This window comes from Citrus sinensis, chromosome 9 (assembly GCF_022201045.2).
Source record: "Citrus sinensis cultivar Valencia sweet orange chromosome 9, DVS_A1.0, whole genome shotgun sequence".
Classification (NCBI taxonomy): domain Eukaryota; kingdom Viridiplantae; phylum Streptophyta; class Magnoliopsida; order Sapindales; family Rutaceae; genus Citrus; species Citrus sinensis.
This window is the reverse complement of record NC_068564.1, coordinates 10,090,338-10,109,131: the sequence shown is the minus strand read 5'-3', so window position 1 is coordinate 10,109,131 and position 18,794 is coordinate 10,090,338. Positions and strand designations below refer to the sequence as shown.

Here is an 18,794-nt window from a genome sequence, read left to right as displayed (position 1 = left end):
CAACAAGACTTAAGTAAAACCTGGGTTGAGTTACAATTAGATAAATGTCTCCGTGGTCTGCATTTAACAAATTTAGCAATTGTATATTGTCGAGACTCTGTTTGTTACGGGGAGTAATAATAATATAAGAGATTATATGAAGTTATTGGTGTTCGATAAATATGACTCTTAAATAAAAATTATAAATATTAAATGTTTATGATCAAAGGATAAAACTTGCCCTTAGAGTATTAACGTGGGTTCAATAAAGATATTTGTTTCATAATATAATTGAAATTCAAGTCAAAATGAAGTGTTCAAATAATGGCTTATGAGATTTTCGGAATGGTGCTAATAGCTCCACCCATTTAGTTTAATTTTCCCAAACCGGACCCGACATGCCCACCCCTACCAACAGCAGTACCAGAGGGAGAGCCTAAAACACAAAAGAAAGAAGGAACTGACCACTTGACATGCCGGCCCCAAAGGTTATGGACTACAAGAACTTGAATAAATATTTTTGAATTACACCACTTATGTACAATGCCTAAATGATTACAATTTTTTGGGAGCGATAAATATGGACCCTACGCAGCCTAACATTTAAAGACAGTCAAGCTGTCAAGGCAATGGAAAAGCCCATCAGAAGAGCATGAATAACTAGTACAAATCTCTCACTCTCAGCACTAGCAGAATAATTTTGAGTCCCAATGAAGAGCATCAACAACACCGACTTTCGTTTGGTTCTAAGGGATATGGTTGATATGGCCAAATCCCCATAAACATTTGTGTGCAGTCAAATTCTCTGAATGTTGGCATAACATCACTTCCGAGTCCTCTCCTATTTACATTGACCTGACTCGCTCGATCATCTCAGAATACTTCATATATTCCATGCCTTTCGAACAAATGTTTCCTCAAGATCATGATTATCTTGTTGAGAACCTCTGTATTTTCAATCAAATACTGTTCAGCTTGATGTCTATCATTGAAAACCTCCCGTTTTATGAATAGTTATTTTCTTCCTTCTGAAAGATTCCATGTTCACATGCCAATTCGAAAATTTCCTGTGCACAGTAGAAGCCTTTGCCAAACTCTTATCACCAGGTCAGATTTCTTCGTTGTGGGTGCCAATTTATTTTTCACCACTTCGAAGCTAACCTCCACCCCGGCTATCTAAAGAACAAGGCAAATATATATATATAAACTTCGATGAGTCTGGAGAAGATTACATAACCCAATGAGAACTTAAAGCTAAAGAAAGATCATAATAAAAATCAATAAATAAATAGAAGGGTGAGAAAAAGAATGAGGATAGCAGAATAGAATTTTTTTTTTGGGGGGTGGGGATCATCCATATCAATGATCAATACATGCACATAAAATAGTATATGCAAATACATATATATTCATATTTAATCTCAAATTTAAATGAGCATGTAATTAAGTCTTAATCTAAGACTACGATGTATCAAGGAGTTAAACCGTCACATTCTACAAATATCTCAAATCTAATGAGCTGAATAAGACACTGCTAATGCTATAGATAAGGAAACTTCAATACCATCCCTCCTTTCCTTCTTATTCCTTGTTAAAGAGTATGGTGATACTGTTGATGTTGATATACAGTCTGCAGAGCATGCGTGATAACAGAGTATGCAGAATAAGCTTGATGGTCTCACTTGCAGCTGCGCATATCAGTCATAAGCTAGTTATGCTGAGCTGGCAAAAATTGTTATAATGGTTTTAGTAGCTACTAGCTTAGTGTGTACGTGTACGAAGTTTCTAGAAATATCTAGTAAGAGATTCCCGTTTGTAATCTGACGAATAAAAGTTGAAACAACTTTCATTATTTTCTTGTTCTTTTTCTCAGTAACCAAACATATTTCTAGCTCATTTCAACTTGGTATTAGAGTCATCTGCTACTCCAAATCAAATCAATACCACCTATAATTTTGTAACTCTAGTAAAACTCGATAGAGAACACAAGTGTTAACTGATAACTCTTTAAAATGAGAGTTATCATGGCACTTTTAGACTTAAATCAAGATTACTTAGAGAGTAAATGAAATATGTTTATTGTATTTTACTTTTATTTTGCATGAATATCCATTTTAGTTTATTTTTAATAAATTGCGTTGTTTTAGAATAATTTTGTGTACTTAGATTGTGTGCATAATGATAGATGATTGAAAGCTTAAATTCCAAGGAATGAATGTTGCTACAATAGGCTTGCAAAAGATGGAAAAGAAGTTGACTATAGAAGAATTGAAACAAATCTAGAACAGTGCAGTTACTGTAGCCGTTGTTGTAGCATCCGTTGCTGTAGCAATCTTGGAACAACGACAGAGAAGATTTCGCACAAGATACTTAGAAGATTGTGATCTAGGGTTTTTTAATCTGAAAGATACGCGCCCTAAACTTCTGTTTACCCTAATTTTCATCTATAAAAGAAGCACACACGTAAAGGAAAAGGAGAGCTATCACCCAAGGAGAAAAACCGCAAAGAAACAAAAGAAAAACATAATTCAAGAGAGAAATTTAGCACTGCACCAAAGGAGAAAACGTAGAGATCCATTGAAAATCAAACCTTCTTGCTCTTTTCTTGTTTTCTATTTATTCATTGAGATGTATTTGATGGTTAAAACTCTTTTCTTTATTTTTCTTTCACAAACCATGAACTAAATTTAGTTGTGGTTGAGTGATAAATAATCTTAATGATTCATTGACTGATTATATGTGTTGCTGCATGTTTGCTAAAGCGCTTTGTTTTAATAATACTTATTTCTATTCATTATTTCGGCTAATTACCCATGTAATGATTCTAGCTAAGAAAGAGCCACAAAAGAGCTTATTTTAGTGGAACATATCAAAGTAATACTTGGTTTTATATTGAGTTTCCTGAGTTGAGTTTTACTTGATTTCAAAAGGGTCATGCTTAATCTAAAATTAATGATAAACTAGACATAGGGATTCACCTAATAGGGTAATTAAAACCTAGGTGTGTAATGCTATATCTTATGTTGGCATGACAACTAATCACTGTTAGGTTGCATATAGATATAAGATATCCAACATGTGACAGCTGATGATACATAAGGATTCTGCCCATTCTGCCTAGTACTGTAGCAGATGTTGTAACAACCGAGCCAAACATTAGAAAAATAGTTAACCATTAAGTGAGTTTAATCACTCAACTACTCTATTTCCATTGGTTTTATCCTTGTGTGTGACATGAGAATTTATTTATTTGAATTTCTATTTATTGCATATTATTTCAATTAATTTATTAGTTTTATTACCTGTTTTATTTTTAATTAAAGCAAAACTGCACTATTGAGTATTCTGTAGCAAATCTAATAATATCAATTCTTGTGGAGATGATCTTGAATACTCATCATTATATTACTTGTTTTGTACACTTGCACATTGACACCTATAGCATTTGAATTTATCGCAACATTTAGCTCAATCAAAGGGAATGGCTTAGAAGGTTTCATTACTGGTGCAAATAAGTGTCTACATCAATACATTACTCAAGATCCAAATGGTGCTAGCTCCTCGAATGCTGGATATGGTTCAAGAATTGATAATCTTGCTTTTTCAGCTTATTAGATAAGAACTTATCAGCTCCTTCTTAGTTGGATGATGTCTTCTATTCAAGAAATTTTGTTATCCTTGGTGATACATTGTGTCTCACCACAAGAGTCGTGCGATTCCTTGACAACTATGTTTATTTCTCAAACTCAAGCTCGTATAATGCCTATTAAAATGCAATTATAGACCTCTAAAAAGGGATCAATGACCATGAGTGCCTATTTAGCTAAGATGAAAAGGTTAGCAAACACACTTGCTATTGCTTGTAAACCTATTGAGCATGCTGATCTTATTACTTACATTGTAACCGGACTAGAGTCTTAAGAGTATGGATCACTAGTTACAAGTTTATCAGCCAAAGGAGAAAATATGAGTTTAGATGATTTGTAAGCCTTATTATTAAGTCATGAGATGAGAATTAGGCAGAAGAGAGGCAAAATCAATTCTAATATTATACACAACTTATTTGTAAATTTTGCTCAGAAAAATTGAGGATTCCTTAAAACTGGTTTTAGAACTCAAAAAGGTGATAGAACCTTGATCATTTTACTGGAGATATGTCCAATTCAGGTTCTAATAGAAATAGCAATGGAAATAATGATTCAATTGTCTGTCAATTTTGCTCTATACCCGAACATGGAACTTACAAGTGCAAGAATAGGTTTAATACTGCATTTGTTCCTCAAAAATACTATAGTATAAGTGGTAGATGTGGTCTAGTGTGTGCAATCTTTAATGCCATGGGTGTTAATGTGCAAGTATATACAACAAGTAATATACTGATGATTATTCAAATTATCTCTACAGGGATTGATGTTATCAGATTTGCTACAGCAATCTTAACAATGCAGTTTTGTTTTAATTAAAAATAAAGCAACTAATAAAATCAATAAGCTAATTAAAATAAAATGGAACAAATAAAAATGCAATAAATAAAACTCTTGTGTCAAACAAAAGGATAAAACCAATAGAAATAGAGTAGTTGAGTGAATAAACTCACTTAATGGCATTGACTGTTATTTCTATTACAGTACTGTTGCTACAACATCTACTATAACACTGGGCAAAATCCCTTATGCATCCTCAACTCTTACCTATTGGACATCTTATATCTAATGCAACCTAACAGTGACCAATTGTTACACCAACATTAAATATAGCATTAATCGATCTTGGTTCCCTTTACCCGATAAGGTGAATCCCTATGTCTAGTTCATCACTAATTTTAGATCAAGTATGACCTTACTCAAATTGAGATTAACTCAACTTAGGAAACCCAATCTAAAACCAAGTATTGTCTTAATGAGATCCACTAAATCAGACCTTTTTTAGGTTCTTTCTTAACTAGTATTCCTAAATGGGTGGTCAGTCAAAATAGAGAATAAAATAAATACAATTAAGATAAAACGCTATAGCAAACACAGAACAACACTCATATATTAGTCAAACATCCATCAAGATTGTTTATCACTCAACCACAATCAAATTTAGTTCATGATTTGTGATAGAAAAATAAACAAAAGAGTTTCAGCCATCAAATGCATTCCCATGATGAAATAGAAAACAAGAAAATAAGAAGAATGACTGATTTCTATTTTGTTTCTACAATTTCTCCTCTGCCAGCCTTTAATCTCTCTCTCGAATTCTATTTTTATTGTGTTTCTCTCCGGTTAATGGATCCTCCTTTTTTCTTTGCGTGTGTGCTCTTTTTATAGCTTAGAATTAGGGCAATCGGAAGTCTAGGGCACGCATCTTCCAAATTTGGAAACTCCATATTACAATCTTCGAAGTATCTCACTCACAATCTTCTCTATCGATGCTCTAGGATTGCTACAGTAATGGTGCTATAGTAATAGTGCTACAACAATAGCACCGTTCCAGACTTTTTTTAATTCTTTTGTAACTAATTTCTTTCCTTATATTTGTAAGCTTATTGCAGCAACATTCCTTCCTTGAAATTTGAGCTTCCAGTCACCTATAATTATGCATATGATCTAAGCACACAAATTATTTTAAATCAAACAAAATTTATTAAAAATAAACTAAAATTGATGTTTATGAAAAATATAGTTAAAATGCAATAATCTAAGTAATCTTGATTTAAGTCTAAAAGCGTCATGATAACTCTCATTTCATAAAGTTATCATGGTCCAAAGTGTATCTATAGTACAAGCAGAGGTTTTGTACTTTATGGTGCAGGCATAGGTTTTGTGCCTAGGCCATTCACTGGTTTTAACAGAGGTTTTAATGGTCAAAATAACATCAGAGAGTATGGTTTCAAGGCAATGTGACATATGTAAATTCTAATTTTGTCTCAACTCTATATTTCTTTTCTCTTGGTGCAAATTCTTCAGGTTTAACTTCAGCAGTAGCATTCAATTACTACAATAATACACCAGATAATTCAGCTAAGCTAGCCAACTCTTCTGCTATTGTTCTTCCTTCACCTAAGGCTGTAGAGGTTCTTCTTAGTAAATTGACAGTGGAGCCTCTGCTCATGTCATAACTAATTCAGATATTCTGCTTAACTCGCCATCTTATAAAAGATCGGAAAAATTACTTGTTGGTGATGGTAATGGTTTATAAATTACACATATTGGATCTGCTAAACTTGATACACTATCGCTAATGAACCTATTTTGCTACATCATGCTCTTCATATTACTCATATTACTAAAAATCTTTTGAGTGTTTTAAAATTACTCTCTAATAATAATATTGTTATTGAATTTATTAGCAATACTTGTTACATTAAAGTTAGGAACACAAGGGTTATCTTACTTAATGGGATTACTCTGAAAGGCTTGTATCAAATTTAAGCAGTATCTTCAACTTCTCATCATGCTACCTTAGTCTATCTCTCTTTTAAAACTTTTAATCCACCTATCTTTCTCTTTGCTACTATGTCTAGTAATTATATGTCAAATAGTTCTAATTCTGTTTCTTTCAATCATATGTTACATTTGAATAAAGATGTTTGCACTCTAGTTGTAATACAAGTTTCTTCATTGTTAATCAATATTGATTTGCTTCATAAAAGATTTGGTTATCCAGCTAATCATATACTTAAATGTATTTAAAGTCTTGTAATCCTTCTACTGATGTCAACATAAACTCAGTTTTTGTAATGCTTGTCAGTATAGCAAAATTCATCTTCAACATTTCAATTCTGTTTGTAGTAAAACCACTGAATCATTACAACTTATCTATGTAGATCTTTGGGGAACTTCTTCTATTATATCTACACAAGGTTATACTTATTATTTGTCTATTTTAAAGGATCACATCAGGTTTACCTGGATCTTTCCATTAACTGCTAAGTCTGATGGTCTTACTATTTTTACCATATTCAAACCTTTATAGAAAACTTTGAACAGGAAAATTAAGTCAGTGCAAACAGATTGGAGAGGAGAGTTTAGGTCTATTTTCTTCACTACTCTTATCTTCTGGGATCTATTTTAGACACCCTTGTCCACATATTCATCACCAAATGGCAGGATTGAAAGAAAACATAGACATTATATTGATATTGGTTTTACCTTGTTAGCTCAAGCCAAACTCCCCTTGACTTTCTGGTGGAATGCATTTCCCATAGTTGTTTATCTCATCAGTAGATTACCTATACTTGTTCTTAATAATCAATCACTTTATTTTAAACTTTTTAAAAAACAACCAGATTATAGTGTGTTAAGGGTGTTTGGTTGTTCTTTTTTTCTCTATCTAAGACCCTATAATAAACAAAAATTTGAGTTTAAAATAGAATTATGCATTTTTATTGGTTACAGTCCATATCATAAAGGGTATCAATATTTACATTAATAAGCTAGAGTGTATGCGTCTAGCCATGTTGTATTTTATGATCAGTCTTTCCCGTACGAGTTAGGTGTTAATTTCTCTTATGTTTGCATCTAAGTCAACCACTTCTTTTCAATCTAAAGATGTTCACATTCAATGATACAACTTTGTTAGCACCTTCTATAGTAAGCAATCCTTCAATTTCTTTGCCTTTACAGGCAACTAATTCTTTCTCTCCTTATACTAATTCTTCATTAAGTTCTCCTCTTCCACTACCTCAGCCATCTAGTTACCCAATGGTTATTAGGTCCAAGGCTAGTACATTTAAACCAAAAACATATTTAGCTGCATTACTTTCTACCCCCATAGAACTAATATCTATAAAATAAGCTTTATAAGATCCAAAGTGGTTTCAGGCCATGAAATAGAAGTTTGACTACTTACAAGCCAACAAAAAATGGACTCTAGTTCAACCTTCTTCACTTATGAAGGTTATAGGCAATAAATGGGTATTTAGAATTAAATATAACTCAGATGACTCTATTTTTAGATAGAAGGCCAGACTTGTAGCCAAGGGTTTTGCTCAAGCTTAAGGCATGGATTATAATAAGACTTTCCGTACACTTGTTAAAGCTTCCACTGTTAGAATTATTCTTAGTTTGGTTGTAAAACAAAGGTGGATTATTAGATAGGTTGGCGTGAATAGTGCTTTCCTCAATGGGTTTCTTGAAGATGATGTATATATGTCCTAACCTGAGGGTTTTATTGATACATCAAAACCTCATCATGTGTGCAAGCTTACAAAAGCTCTTTATGCCTTGAAACAAGCACTCAGAGCCTGGTTTAATAGATTTAAAACAGTTATGATGTATCAACAATATTTTGTCAATAGTAGATCAGACATATCTTTGTTTTTAAATGGCATAATGGCCATATTCTTTTAGTGCTAGTTTATGTTGATGACACTATTATTACTGTTGGATCAAGACCAGCAAATAAACCAATCTCAATCCCCCAAGATCCACTCGACTTTAGCTTTAATCAAAGAACCAATGAAGATCAACAAATGCTATGTAGAACAATCTTAGCAAGAACCACAAATATCAAAGAAAGTAAAAAACAGAGGAACAATCAACACAAATTAGTTAAGTGGTTCAGCCACTAAGTGACCTACATCCACTGTGAAAGAGAGGAAGAAATCTTTACTGATTTAGTATTTACAAGATACAAGATGTTTAAGAAGCTATCACCACCTTGATTCAACGCAATAATGAAGCGAAGACAGCTTATATACACGCCTGAATTGCCCTAGAAACAACCCCCATAAACCAGCTCTCCAGACCTGGGTTTGTTGCTTAACAAAACCCAGAATTTTCCCGCTGATCTTAACAGCATTAACAGCCTTTCAAACTGATTTCAACACACGTGTAAAAGCTTCATTCAAAACACAGCTTTCTTCAGTCGTTTAGGATAAGTAAAGCATGTGCAATATCACGTGCTCAACTTACTTATACGGCTGATCCACCAGGCTCGTCATACGCCTCACTAGTGTCACAAAACCGACATATCATCTAGTTCAGAATATCTAAACTGACATGTCATATCTAAATACAACTTCAGATTTGCAGTTCACTTCTTCAACATTCTCCACCTTGAACCAAATCTGTTACTCCTCTTCCTTCTCCATCACCATATCCTCTGCAGCTTAGATCCTGCAGACACAAGCTGAGTTCACACAGAACTCAAACTTGGCACCAGGTAGAGCTTTGGTTAACATGTCTGCCACATTGTCATCAGTGTGTATTTTCACCAGTTTTACCACTCCTTTTGACACTTCCAGCCTGACAAAATGAAGCTTGATGTCAATGTGTTTAGTCTTTTCATGGTGTATCTGATTTTTGCTTAAACAGATAGCACTCTGACTGTCACAATGAACTGTTATTTGCCTCTGTTCATACCCCAGGTCAGTCACCATTCCCTTAAGCCAAATAGCTTCTTTTATGGCATCTGCTGCAGTAGTGTACTCGGCTTCAGTTGTTGACAAAGCAACAACATTCTGCAAAGAAGCTTTCCAACTTATAGTGCACCCACTCAGTCTGAACAGATATCTAGTCAATGACCTCCTCTTATCAAGGTCTCCAGCATAGTTAGAATCCACAAAACCTTCTACGTTGACCTCCTTCCTTCCATCAGTTCCATATATCAAACCATAGCTTATGGTGCCGTTAAGATACCTCAAAATCCACATCACAGCCCTCCAATGTTCATTCCCTGGATTTGTCATATATCTACTTACTACACTCACTGCATAGGACAAATCAGGTCTAGTCAAAACCATTGCATACATTAGACACCCTACTGCACTTGAATATGGAATTGAGCTAGCTTCAGATCTTTCAACATCAGTTTTTGGACACTGTTGTGATGACAGTCTGAAGTGAGCTGGTAGTGGAGTCTGAACTGGCTTGGCTTTTCCCATTTCAAACCTCTCAAGCACTTTTCTGATGTAATTCTGCTGTGATAGAATCAGGGTGCCATTTCTTCTATCTCTAATCAACTCAACACCAAGGATCTTCTTAGCCTCACCAAGATCCTTCATATCAAATGAACCCCTCAGCTGCTATTTTAGTTTATTTATCTGATCTATATGTTTACATGCTATCAGCATGTCATCAACATATAGCAACAGATAAATCTCATTGTCATCTCCTACACCCTTGTGATACACACAACAATCAAAGGGACACCTCTGAAAACTGTTCTCAAGCATAAACCTGTCAAACCTCAAGTACCATTGTCTTGGGGATTGCTTAAGCCCATATAAGGATTTTCTGAGATGACACACATGATCAGGTCTTCTTGGATCTACATATCCTTCTGGTTGTTTCATCACAATCATTTCATTTAACTCACCATGAAGAAAAGCAGTCTTAACATCCATCTGCTCAAGATGCATGTTATTTACTGCTACAAGTGCTAGCAAGATCCTTAAAGAGGTATGCCTTACCACAAGAGAGAAGATTTCTGTATAATCTACCCATTCCTTTTGTGTGAAGCCTTTGGCTACAAGCCTGGCTTTGTATCTCTTTGGCTCGACTTCTGGTATACCATCTTTAACCTTGTAAACCCACTTACAGCCAACTACCTTCTTGTTTGGTGGTTTTTCAATTAAGGTCAAAATGTGATTCTTGAACAGTGACTGCATCTCCTCATCCATAGCAGCCTTCCATTTTTCTGATTCATTTCCTTTTACAGCTTCTGAGTATGTTTTTGGTTCATCTGTGTCAAGCTCATGTGCTGCTGTTAATGCAAATGCAATCAGGTCTGCATGTGCATATCTCATAGGTGGTCTTATAACCCTTCTTTCCCTGTCTCTTACAAGTTGATAACTCCTGTCACCCTGATCATCTTCAGATTCAGCTTCTGATTCAGACATATTCTTCTCAGCCTCAGTTTCTGACTCAACAATGGTCCTTCTTTTTTGTAGCTGTAGTTGATGACTCCACCTCAAACTGAGACTTGTGGTTCTCACTCATGGGGTGATTGGGTCCAGTCTTTGAAGCTTCTAAGTGTTTGCACACTTCAGCTTCATTGAAGACCACATCTCTGCTGATTATGGCTTTTGGTGGCTTAAAATCAGTGCACCAGAGTTTGTATCCCTTTACCCCTTCTGGATAGCCAATAAACACACCCTTAAGAGCTCTAGGTTCCAGCTTCCCTTGCTTTGTGTGAGCATATGCAGGGCATCCAAATACCCTTAAGTTTGAATAGTCAGCTGGCTTACCTGTCCAAAGCTCGATTGGAGTTCTGAAGTTGATTCCAGAAGATGGACTCCTGTTAACAATGTAACAGGCAGTGGATAGGGTCTCTGCCCATAAAGACATAGGTAATCTTGATTGAATAAGCATGCACCTTACCTTATCCATCAAGGTTCTATTCATCCTCTCAGCTAATCCATTTTGCTGAGGTGTATGTCTCATTGTTTTATGCCTTACAACCCCATTTTCAGCACAAAAATCATCAAACCTTTTGTTGCAAAACTCTAACCCATTGTCAGTTCTCAACCTTCTAACCTTTCTGTTGGTTTGTGTTTCTACCAAGGTCTTCCAGATTTTGAATTTCTCAAAGGCATCATCCTTGGTTTTTAACATATAAACCCACACCATCCTTGAAAAATCATCTATTAGAGACATGAAGTATCTAGCTCCACCTAAGGATGCTGTCTGTTCAGGTCCCCACAGATCAGCATGGATATAGTCTAGGGTTCCCTTTGAGTTATGGACTCCAGTACTGAATTTTACTCTTGAAGACTTGCCTAATAAACATTCTTCACAAAACCTCAAAGTCTCTATTTTGTCCCTCCCTAAGACTCCCTGCTTTGACAGTTCCCTCAGCCCTCTTTCACTCATATGACCTAACCTTAAATGCCACATCATTGTTTTATCTAGACTCTGGTTTGAGACCCCAACAGCCCCTGTAATTGCTGTACCTTGAAGCACATACAGGCCATTGCTTAAGCTTCCTTTCATTAATACCATTGACCCTCTCATCACCTTTAAGGTACCTGATTCTAGTTTAACAAGACAACCCATTTTATCTAGCATGCCTAAGGAAATTAGATTCCTCTTCAGGTCAGGCACATGTCTTACATTAGCTAACTCCCTGGTCATGCCATCTAACATTTTCAGTCTTATTATGCCCTTCCCAACTACCTTAAAGATTGCATCATTCCCCATTACTACTACTCCTCCATCATAGGCTTCATAGTTGAGAAATAGATTTTTGTTTGGACACATATGAAAGGAGCAACCAGAATCTAGGACCCAATTACCTTTGGTTTGGTCATCAGTCACAAGTAGAACTCCAGCTGAGTCATATCCATCATATTCTTGACTTTCTGAAGCAACAGCAGCATCTCCAGTTTTCTCCCTTGTATCTTTTGGCTTATTTTTCTTTTCTTGGCAATCCTTCTTGAAATGACATTCCTTGTGGCAGTGGAAGCATTTCATGTTCTTGGACCTGGATTTGGATCTTTTCTTCTTGCCCTTGTTGCCCTCTTTCTTTTCAGATCTCCCTCTTGCCATTAAACTTCCAGCTTCTCTTGATTCATTTTTTGTGGCAGCCTTGGAGCTCAAGGTTTCCTTCACATCTACCATTGTAAGGGGCTGCCTCTCATACATTAATGTGTCAACCAGATGTTCAAAGGAGCTTGGTAATGAGCACAGCAAGATCATTGCTTTATCTTCATCATCAATCTTTACATTTATGTCCTCAAGATCAAGAATGATCTTATTGAAGGCATCAATGTGATCTGTTATTGATGACCCTTCTTCCATTTGTAATTTGTACAGCTTTTTCTTGGTGGCTAATCTCTTAGCCATTGATTTCTTGGTATATAAATCTTCAAGCTTCTTCCATAACCCTGCAGCTGTCTTCTCACCACCAACCTCTCTAAGTACTCCATCACCCAGGCTCAAGATTATAGCACTATGAGCTCTGTCCAGCACATCAGGTAGATCTTCAACAGAAACCTTTCTTGGCTTCTTTGAAGATGATTCTTCAGCAAGAGCTTCATCCAAACCTTGATGCACCAGCAGGGCTCTCATCTTGAGCCTCCAAAGGTGAAAGTCATTTTCACCTATGAACTTTTCCACCTCAAGCCTAGCTGATCCCATCTCCAAGATTAAAGAAAGCAGTGACTGTTCTGATACCAATTTGTTGGATCAAGACCAACAAATAAACCAATCTCAATCCCCCAAGATCCACTCGACTTTAGCTTTAATCAAAGAACCAATGAAGATCAACAAATGCTATGTAGAACAATCTTAGCAAGAACCAAAAATATGAAAGAAAGTAAAAAACAGAGGAACAATCAACACAAATCAGTTAAGTGGTTCAGCCACTAAGTGACCTACATCCACTGTGAAAGAGAAGAAGAAATATTTACTGATTCAGTGTTTACAAGATACAAGATGTTTAAGAAGCTATCACCACCTTGATTCAACGCAATAATGAAGCGAAGACAGCTTATATACACGCCTGAATTGCCTTAGAAACAACCCCCAGAAACCAGCTCTCCAGACCTGGGTTTGTTGCTTAACAAAACCCAGAATTTTCCCGCTGATCTTAACAGCATTAACAGCCTTTCAAACTGATTTCAACACACGTGTAAAGCTTCATTCAAAACACAGCTTTCTTCAGTCGTTTAGGATAAGTAAAGCATGTGCAATATCACGTGCTCAACTTACTTATACGGCTGATCCACCAGGCTCGTCATACGCCTCACTAGTGTCACAAAACCGACATATCATCCAGTTCAGAATATCTAAACTGACATGTCATATCTAAATACAACTTCATATTTGCAGTTCACTTCTTCAATAATTACTGGCTCTAATTCATCTCTAGTTCTTAAAGTTATATCTGATATGCAACATACACATGCACTTAAGGACATACACATGCACTTAAGGATTTGGGATTTTCTAGGCATACAAGTAACCAAAACAAAGAAAGGTATTCATCTATCTCAGGCCAAGTATATTGCAGGCTTGTTAGTTAAGCATAATATGGACAAATACAACCCTTGTACAACACCTATGGCTACTTCTCATCATCTTATACAAAATTCAGGCACTGTTATTGATAATGCTTCTTAATATTGAAATCTAATTGGAGCTCTTCTGTATGTTACTCTCAATAGACCAGTGATTACATTTCCTATTAACAAATTAAGCCAGTTTCTTTCCAATCCTTCTACTGATCATTAGCAAGCTTGCAAGAGATTGTTAAGCTATCTCAAAGGCACCAGTTACTTTAGCTTAGAATTCTATGACTATGGTAGTATGCAAATCAGTTGTTTCATTGATGCAGAATGGGCTTGTAATAAGGATGCCAGAAATTCTGTGGCTATTCATGTTGTTTTCTTGGGTCCAAATTTGGTTTCTTGGTCATCAAAAAAACATGTTGTTTCTAGGTCTAGTACAAAGTTTTGAGTATAGACACTTAACTTCAGCAACCTCAGAAAAGTTTTATGGATTCAAGCTTTACTTTCTGAATTGCAGCTGAAATCAAATGTTATTCCTCTTTTTTGGTGTGACAATCAAGGGGCCATTGCTTTAGCAAGTAATCCAGTCTATCATGCCGAGATGAACATGTTGAATTGGATTTTCATTTCATTAAAGAGAAAGTATTAGCTACACAAATTGATATATGCTATATTCCTAGTGCTGATCAGACAATAGACATCTTCACAAAAGCATTATCTTATGGTCATTGTCATTATCTATGATGCAAGCTCAATGTTTTTCCTGGAACATTTTGCTTGAGAGGGGATGTTAGAGAGTATGATCATACTGTTGATGTTGATATATAGCCTGCAGAGCATGCTTGATAGCAGAGTATGTAGAATAAGCTTGATTGGTCTAACTAGCAACTGAGCATATCAATCATAGGTTAGATATATTGAGCTGGCAAAGATTGTTCTAATGGTTTTAGTTGATGTTGAATTCACATGCCAATTCAAAAATTTCTTGTGTATAGTAGAAGCCTTTGCCAAACTCTATCATGAGGTATGCTTTCTACATTGTGGGTGCCAATTTATTTTTCACCACTTGGAAGATAACCTCCAGCCCGATTATCTAAAGACACTACAAGAAAAAGTGCCTACCATGACAGACAAAATCTGTCATAGTAGGGAGTGGATGACGGTTGTTCATACCGTCATTGTAGCTACCGTCAAGAATTGATGACAGAACAATACCAGTCATAATCTGTGATAGATAATTTTAGTCACATAATTGTCATAACTTTATTTAGACGGGAATATAATAAATTTGAATTTGGCCCCTTTTTTTTAAATTTGTGCACCATATTTTGAATTTTTGGCGGGAAAATCAAATTTGGCGCGAAATGCAAATTATAATTAAATGAATTTTTTCAATTAAATCAAAAATTGAAATTATAATTAATAAAAAATGGGTATTTTTTTTGTACCATGAAATTATTATCATTTTAATAACAATCCTGCAATTGATTTAGTAGAAATTAATATTTCATAAATTAGCTAATTAATTAGATTATTAAAATTAATATTGCAATTAAAAATTAACTGACAAAGAAAATGAAATGGATAACATTGACTAAGATTTCATAATTGTCAGCAAACATAATTTAATCAAATTCGAGAGTGACAAGTCCAATATAAATAGAAGAAGAGCATTGTAACTGATTAGTATTAAAAATTGTTTAATTATCAAGCGATAATATGTTATTTTATACTTATGTTATAATTTATATTTGTGTTTATGTAATTTATTATGAATTATTAATTATGTTTTAAATATATTTAATTTTTTGTATTTTTATGTGTTTATTAGGAAAAATATTAATTTCACGTACTTCGAGGCTCCAAACAGATAAACGGAGGTCAAATTTGGATTCCGGTGGTCCGAAAACCTTAAGATCAATCAAGATCGGCTTAAAATTGAGCTTGTGTAAAAAAAGTTGACTTTTCCTGTTGACCGAGCACTGATTGGATGATGAAATGAGCTTACAATAGATATGAGTGCATGGGATAGCTGGCAATCTTGACCAAATCTCAACCGTTTATGATTCAATGGCCATGATTGTGCCACGTGGCAATGGTTGGTGAAGCAAGTTAGAGGATCCGAATCTTTGTACTCGGGTCAACCAGATCCACCCATTGACCCGCCAAATCTCAACCGTTCTTTGGGTAAATCGGACGAATCAAATGATGCCATGTGTGATGTTGGCTTTTGAAGTTTGACCAGCCATTAGATCTTGATCTACGGGTTGTGAGGAGCACATGCATGAAGCCTATGATGGACCGCAAAGCATTGGATTATGAATTTATTTTTCTATAAATAGGGCCTCATTTTTATGTTTTAATCTTGATTTTCAGGTGTGTTTTTAATATTTTGTATAATTATTTTGATAAATAAAATTAGTTTTATTTCCAATTTTTGTTGTTTTTATTACTTTTAATTACAAGTAATTCAATTTTACTACTTCTTTTTATTTTAATTATGCTTAACTAAATAATATTAGTTAGGGGAAGGTGAAACTCTTAGGAAATAAATATGATTTAATCAAATTCTATTTTTAATTTTATAAATTAAATTATTTTCTATTTAATTTTATACATGTTTTATATTTTGAAATTTTGATTTATTGTAGACAAACAAATGAATTTGGCACAATAAATTCTTAAGATCTTAATATAAGGCATGGTGAAATGGTATTTTGACTTATTGTAGATAAATTAAATTTTGGCACAATAAATACTTAATCCATCATAAAATTAAAGGGAAAATAATAATAATTTGTATAATTAATATTTTGGGTAATAAATCTAAAAACAATTAGCAAAAAGAATTTATTAAGTTTTATTTACTTCTAAGAGTGGATCCATAACCCTAACTAGTTCAATTTTATAGTTTCATTTAAATTAAGTTGTTTATATTTAAGTTTTAATTTCAATTTTTAGTTAAAATAAAATAAATTAATTAAATCTTTTCTCTGTGGATTGACCTCGGACTCACTGAGTTATAATACAACAAGACACTCTTATACTTGGGAGTTAAAAATTACTTTTAAGTTGTGTCAAGTTTTTGGCACCGTTGCTGGGGAAAAATTTTTTTATTTGGTTTGTTTGTCCGTTTTTATTTTTCTCTTATATGTAAAATTTTGTTTGCCCCCTTTTCCTTATTAAATCTCTTGTGTCCCCATATCTTTCATATTTTTCGTTTCACCCCAACACTTCCCGTTTCTAGCCGAATCTTCTGGTAATTACACTTTGACCCCAACATCTTTCAGTCGTTTCATCTTCATCCCAAATTGCTATTCTAAACTTTTAAAAATTACAGTTTGACCATAAAATTAAAAATAATTTGTAATAAAATCCCTAGACAAAATTCCTCAAAATAATCAAGACTTGGACATATTTGGACATACTTTGGACATATTTGGACATATTTTGGACATACTTTGGACATATTTGGACATATTCTGGACTTAATTTGGACCAAACTAACTTTAACTACTAACTCTAATTACTAACTCTTAACTTACTAACTGCTAACTCCTAACTTTTATTTAATTTCAGTTATTTAATTTTCTACATTTATTTTATTTCGTATTTATTTATTTTTGCTTTATTGGTGGGTTTAACCACCAAACTAACTACTAACTCTTAACTTTTATTTTCAGTTATTTAATTTTGTATTTTTTTAATTGGTGGGTTCAACCACCATTTTTTTTATTTTGCATTTATTTTATACTTAATTTATTGTTAATTGGTGGGTTCAACCACCAAAATTGTTATTTAATTTTCTTTTGTACACTTATATTATTTGTTTTTTTTTTAATTTTGTTATCAATTTGTGTAAATATTATCTTTATAACATAACCATTGCATGAGACGTTGGTCTCAATCTTCAAGTGGCAGGTTAATTCGTAGATCTCAATCTCCACCACCAATCATGGATGAGAATGAAGGCGAAAACGTTTTGGGCGAATTTAATCCTCAAATTGATCAGGGAGACAATCAATCTCAACATGGGCATGATCAGAATCAACCAAGGACTTTGAGAGACTACATGAATCCAACCAAAACTCGAGCACCGTCGTGTATAGTATTTCCTCTAGAAGCATCTCGATTCAACTTTAAACCAGGTATTATCCAGCTTTTACCAACATTTCATGGTTTAGAATATGAGAATCCATACTTGCATCTAAGAGATTTTGAGGAAGTTTGTAATACATACACGGACCAAAATTGTAGCATGAACATAATTAGATTAAAGCTTTTTCCTTTTTCATTAAAAGATAAAGCTAAAACTTGGCTACAAAACCTTAGATTTGGATCAGTAAGAACTTGGAATAACATGCAAGAATAGTTTTTGAAAAAATTCTTTCCACCTCATAGAACAAATTCTTTTAAAAGGCAAATCACTTCTTTCACTCAAAAAAATGGAGAAACATTATACCAATGTTGGGATAGGTTTAAAGAGTTGCTTAACATATGCCCACATCATGGTTTTGAAACTTGGCGATTGGTCACTTACTTCTACGAGGGCTTAATACCCCAAAGTAGACAAGTTGTTGAAATGATGTGTAATGGTGAATTTAGGGATAAAAATCCTGAAGATGCACTAGATTACCTTGACCAATTAGCTGAAAATGCACAACATTGGGATACTGTTGGAACTTTTGAATTGACAAATAAGCAACAATCATCTCCATCTAGTGGAGGAATCCATAACCTTAGGGAAGATCATGATTTACAAGCAAAATTTGCATCCCTAGTTAGGAAAGTTGAAGCTTTGGAGCATAAAAAGAGTGATCAAGTAAAATCTGTTCAAGAAATTGCATGTAACATATGTAATTCGAATGATCATTTC

The 18,794-nt window shown here is 34.3% G+C and overlaps 1 non-coding gene and 1 pseudogene across 1 annotated transcript; both read right to left on the bottom strand.

Annotated features, from left to right (window-relative positions):
- Window positions 1–485: 485 nt before the first annotated feature.
- Window positions 486–18,794, bottom strand: part of LOC112495812 (DNA repair protein recA homolog 2, mitochondrial-like) — a 58,000-nt pseudogene continuing 39,691 nt past the window's right edge.
- LOC112499049 (small nucleolar RNA R71) lies at window positions 18,325–18,433 on the bottom strand. Its single transcript, XR_003066576.2, has one exon. It is a non-coding gene; the product is annotated as a small nucleolar RNA R71 (small nucleolar RNA).